Below are 5668 nucleotides of genomic sequence, written 5' to 3'. Positions count from 1 at the left end.
TGTGAGAGAATAAAGACATTTTTACAGATGCCAAGATTTGGAAAGTGTACTTGCCTCACTCTTTCATGTGTTTGAGAATGCACTCCAGCCAAACAAGGGAATCCACCAGCAGACCTCCGGGACCTGTTGGATAACAAAAGGTCTAACATTTGCATCATTGGAAGCTCAGAAGAAGAGAAAGGATGTGAGCTGAGAAGTTTTCACAGCAATAATAGCTAAAAATTTCTCAAATAGAGTGAAAAACATAAACTGACAAATAGCTGAGCACACCCCAAATAAGAAAAACCAAAAGAAATCCACACCAACATACATGACAAGTAAACTTTTGAAAATTAAAGGCAAAGAAAAAAATCTTAAAAGCAACCAGGGAGAAGTGATACTTTTCTTATGTAGAAACACCAATTCAAGTGACAGCACATTTCTCACATGAAGATAGAGTCCCAGAGGAAGTGGCACACCATTTTTCAGGTGCTGAAAGAAAAGGACTATCAATTCTCAAATTCTGTATCCAATGAAACTATCCTTTAGAGAAAACTATAGCACTAAATGCTTACATTAGAAAAGAGGAATGATCACAAGACAATAACCTAAGTCCTATCTCAAGAAGCTAGAAAAAGAAAGACAAAATAAATCCAAAGCAGATAGAAAGAGGAAAAAAAACCCAAGATAATTGAAGAAATTGAAACCGGAAAATAATAGAGAAAATCAATGAAACCAAATATCTACTTCTTTAAAAAGAACTAATAAAATGGATACACCTCTAGTAAGACTGACAAAGGTAAAGAAGAGAGAAGACACAAATCATCAATATCAGGAAAGAAATAGGAGACTTTACCACAGAACTTGCTTGCAGCCATTAAAAAAATAAGAAGAGAACACTATAAACAACTTTATACTCATGAATTCAACAACTTAGAAGAAATGGATGAAGTTCTCAAAAACTACAACTATAAAACTCAACCAAGATGAAATAGATAACCTAAATAGTCCTATAACAACTAAAATTGTGCAATTAAAAGGTTCTCAAAACATAAATCTCCAGGTCCAATGGCTTTACCATAGAATTTTACCAAATATATAAAGAATTACATTTTTATATAATGTCAACAAAAAAGTAAAAGAAAGAGCAATCCTTAACTCGTTTTCTGAGACTGCTATCATCTTGATACCAAACCAGACAAAGATATCATAAGAAAAGAAAACTACAGACCAATATCTTTCATTAACTTAGAGGTAAAACTCCCAGTAAAGTGTAGGCAAATGTAATTCAATGATAATATAAATAGAATTAAACACCATAACCAAGTAGAATTTATTCCAGGTATGTAAGGCATATTCAACATTCAAGTCAGTGTAATCCACCATATCAACAGGCTAAAGCAGAAAAATCATATGATATCAATTGACACAGGAAAAACATTTGACCAAATCCAACACCCATGTATAGTAATTCAAAAAAAAAAAAAAAACCTTCCCAGTAAGCTAGGAATAGAGGGGAACCACCTCAACATGATAAACAGCATTTACAAAAAGCTTACAATCAACATCATACTTAACAGTGAAAAACTGAACAAGGGAATGTCTGCTCTCACCACTACTCTTTAGCATAGTTGAAATTCTAGCCACTGCAATAAGGTAAGAAAAGAAACAAAGGGCTTATAGATTGAAAATCAAGAAATAAAACTGTCCTTATTTGCCAATGACATAATTGTCTATACAGAAAAATCCCAAGAAATACACACACAAACACACACACACAATCAGAACTAGTAAGTGAGTTCAGCAAGATTGCAGAATAAAAGATCAACACACAGAAGTAAATTGCATTTCTACACATATAAATGAACACTTTGCAACCACAGTTAAAAACACAATACCATTGATTATTGCTCCAAAGAAAATGAAACACTTAGATGTAAACTTAACAAAGCATGGACAGGATCTGTATGGCAAAAATTATAAAATGCTGAAAGAAATCAAAGAAGACCTAAGTAAGGGAGATATAGTATGTTTATGGGTTGGAAAACTCAACGTAGTGACCTGGATTCTGACCTCAGCTTGATGCACCTTGGGTTGGATGCAGTGGTCTCTCTCTTTCTGCCTGATCTGCTCCATCTTTACTTCCTTACATCGGTACCAATGCCATAAAGGAGACTCACCTACAAAGAGGCACTAGGGGATGTGGCAGCTTTCCCCAGCTGAGGTATCCAGTCAGCTCAAGTTAAACCTTTGCTAGGGTTTTTTTTTTTTTTAATATGAAATGCTTCACGAATTTGCATGTCATCCTTGCTAATCTTCTCTGTATCATTCCAATTTTAGTATATGTGCTGCCAAAGCAAACTCAAGGATCTTGTCTTAGATGGTCCCATCAGAGACCAAGTTGAAGGGCTAGTTGTATTTGGGAAGTATCCCAGGGATGTGGAGTGTAGGACCTGGGAAGTGGGCAGAAAAAACATGAGAGGCAACTCAAGGATGCATTCTGAGTTACCCACTGCTAAGGGGACGGGTGTTCCACCTGACCAGAACCTTCTGAAGAACTTTTTGAAATGCCTTTCAGAAGTGTCCTCCTGGGACTCAGGTGGAAAGCAGCTCATCTTTTGTCTGTCTCCCTCCACAGGTCAAGGGTGGTCCTGGGTACACATACCCCTGCACCTTGAGCCCATAGCTGTGTGGGTGCTCAGTGGGTTCCCACGGGTGTGGCCACCTGTCCTGGCATCAGGAAGTCTGAGACAGGAAGTGAGGCATGTGGTGTGGGGTCCAGGAGAGGGAGAGGGGAGTCCCTGCGGGGCTTGTTTGTCACAGCCGGAGGTGGCAGTGACTAGGGCAGGAGCTGTGGATGTGCAGATTGGTGTGGTGTTCAGAATGTGTCCAACACCATGGAAGGCTGGGACTCCAGGCCCTGGAAGGTCTCGGCAACCATGCTACAGTCCTCGTCCCTGAGCAGCTGGAGGGAGGGACGCCCTTGCCACCCCTGTGTCTCTGGCTGGTGAGGCACCCCTCCTGCCCTCTCACTGTACTCACACTTCCTGCATCACACAGCATCATGGTTGCTGTCTTGTCTCATGTCCCCCAGGCTGTCAATTCTATGCCGGAAAGAGCTCCCACTCACACGGACTATACTCATTGCTGTCCTCAGCGCTCTGTGTGGATTCCCTCATGGAAACTTCACAGCTGAAAGAAACAGGGCCCAGAGAAGTGAGGCAATTTGCCCAAGGTCACACAGGTGGTTCAGTCCCAGACACTGTGGACCACGACCCTCCAGGTCCCATGGGAGAGCAGTCTGGGAGGGCTGTGTTCGCTGCGAGGACCCAGTGTGGTGATGGGACGTGCAAGGTGTTGTAGGAACACAAAGCGGGGCGATGGGGACCATAGGGAGGGGAGGGAAGGGGAGGGGAGACAGAATGGGTGAGGGGAGAGGAGATAAGGGAGAAGAGAGGGGATGGCAGAGGGGAGAGGGGATGGGAGGAGAGAGGTTGGGGGAGAGGAAGGGATGGGGAGGGGGGATCAAGAGAAGAAGGAAGGAGCAAGGAGAAAAGAAAGGAGAGAGGAAAGAGATGAGGGAGGAAGGGGAGATGAGGGAAGGAGGCAGGACTGAGCAAAGAGGTGGGAAGGAGGCGCAGCTCTGAGCAGGGCTCACGGGCCCTGGAACACATGGCATGAAGCGGAGCAGAGATCCCTGAAGCTGCTGTGTGGGCAGGGCTGATCCGGAGGAACCCCATCCAGCAGGGGTGAGAAATCATCAACACATGGAGGCAAGGAATGTGACAAAACCAGAGCTGTCACTGGCATCGGCTGTCGTGTGAAGCTAGCCTGGAGCAGGGTGGGCCTCCTGCAGCAGAGAGAGCGGGTAGGAAGCCACTGCAGGGACCCAGGGAAACAAAGATATGGCCCCAACCAGGGGGCACAAGGGAGAGGTCAAGACATGGTAGGACTCAGAGAGAGGGAGAGGGGAGGCAGGAGGCAGTGGAAAGTTCCAGGCTTCTGCCAATGGTAGATGGTGACCTTTCCATCCCAAACTTGAAACGATTTAATGAGTGCCTACTGGGTGCCTGGCCCTGGACCAGGCCCTCGAGATAGAATCTAGCTTCTTAATTACCACAAGACCTCCAGTTGGGTTTGTCCCTCCTCATTTTACCCAGGAGGAAGCCTCGAGAAGTTCCCAGGGGCAGGGAGCATGGTGCGGACAGACCTGGGGGTTCTGTGTGACCCCAGAGCCCGAGTTCTTTCCATGCACCATGAAATTACCCCCAGGTCATTTCCCTCGCGAAAGAGTATGACACGGTGACAGCTGACCCGGCTCTGAGTGTCCTAGTGGCCGAGAGCCAAGCTACAAATCACACCCCGTCACCACGAAAGCCAAAAGAACCAGCTCCCCTGCGTGGTCTGCTTACTCCAGCTGTCTCAGCTCCACCGGATCTATTGACGATTTGCTAATCCAGCTGATAGCTGGACACTGACCCACAATCTCGGCGGAGCCGGAGATGACACGCAGCCTCTACCCGAGCCCTTGGCTGTGCCAGAGGTAGCTCACGGTCAAAGAGTCTCCTTCAGAAGCAGCAGGATTTACCTGGCCCCGGGGGGTGGGGGTGGGGGTGCCTGGATAGCAGAACACCAGGCACCCCACGTGTTTGCATCCCTCTGTGACCAGTCCCTTTTTTCAGTCTTCCTCTTGTGACCCACCTGCTGATGGCCATCTCGGCCGATTTCATTTGTGACCACAAGCTGAAGTGGCTGAGTGCTGGCCCCCAAAAGATACGTCCGTGTCCTAATTCCTGGGATCTATGAATATGACCCTATTTAGAAGAAGGGTCTCTGCAGACAGAATTAAAGACCTTGTGAGGAGGAGACAGTCCCAGAGTATCCCAGTGTCCCCTGAATCTTATGACAAGTGTCCTTTTATAAGGGAAGGTAGAGGGACACTGGAGACAGAGAGACAAGGAGGGGTGATGTAAGCATAGGGATTGGAATGATGTGTCCACAAACCAAGGGATGAATGGGGCTTCTAGAAGCTGGAAGAAGCAAGGAAGGATCCTCTCCTACAGCTTTCAAAGAGACAGCAACCCCGACGACCCCTTGCTTTTGGACATCGGGCCTCCAGGACTGGGAGAGAATTAACGTCTGTTGTTTTAAGCCGCCCAGCGCGTGGTCACTGGCTAGCACACAGGCTGACTTGTGCTTTTGACTGTCCAGTGCGAGTTGCTATTTGCAGGAGAATTTGTGATCTCATCCCTCAGGCCCACGAGCCCATCGGGTCCTGCTCTGCCCTTGGCTGGAAAGGGAATCCCGAGGCTGCCTCTGCCTCTTGGGTGTGGAGCTCTGGGCCAGATGAGAAATGGGCCTATTTATAAACGAACAGAGCCAGAGGGCGGGTGTGGGGTCGGCCGAGGGCTTCACCAAGGTCATAGACCCAGTCCCTTGGGATGGAGGCATTGCCAAGAAGAGCCAGGCTCCCGAGGAAGTAAGCGGGGGGCGGGAGCACGCGGGCCTCTCTGAGCGGTGGGGCTGTGGTCCATTTCTGAGCAGCCTAATGCAGGAATGTCCAGCTGGCTTCCAAGTCATATCTGGTTTCCCGGGCGAAGGGCTGGGTGGGAGAGGATTCTTTCCCACTGCCTCACTGCCGCTCCGAGAAAGGAAGCGTGAGCGCCCAGGGCGGGTGCCCCTCGGGCAG

At 47.3% G+C, this 5668-nt stretch overlaps 1 pseudogene; it reads right to left on the bottom strand.

The window, feature by feature from the left end:
• Nucleotides 1-2249: 2249 nt before the first annotated feature.
• Nucleotides 2250-2339, bottom strand: LOC116282390 (U6 spliceosomal RNA; annotated as a pseudogene).
• Nucleotides 2340-5668: the final 3329 nt, after the last annotated feature.

The sequence above is a fragment of the Vicugna pacos genome, chromosome 11 (assembly GCF_048564905.1).
Source record: "Vicugna pacos chromosome 11, VicPac4, whole genome shotgun sequence".
In the NCBI taxonomy this organism is placed as follows: Eukaryota; Metazoa; Chordata; class Mammalia; order Artiodactyla; family Camelidae; genus Vicugna; species Vicugna pacos.
Note: the sequence above shows the minus strand (reverse complement) of the source record. Positions and strands in the feature narration are given on the sequence as shown.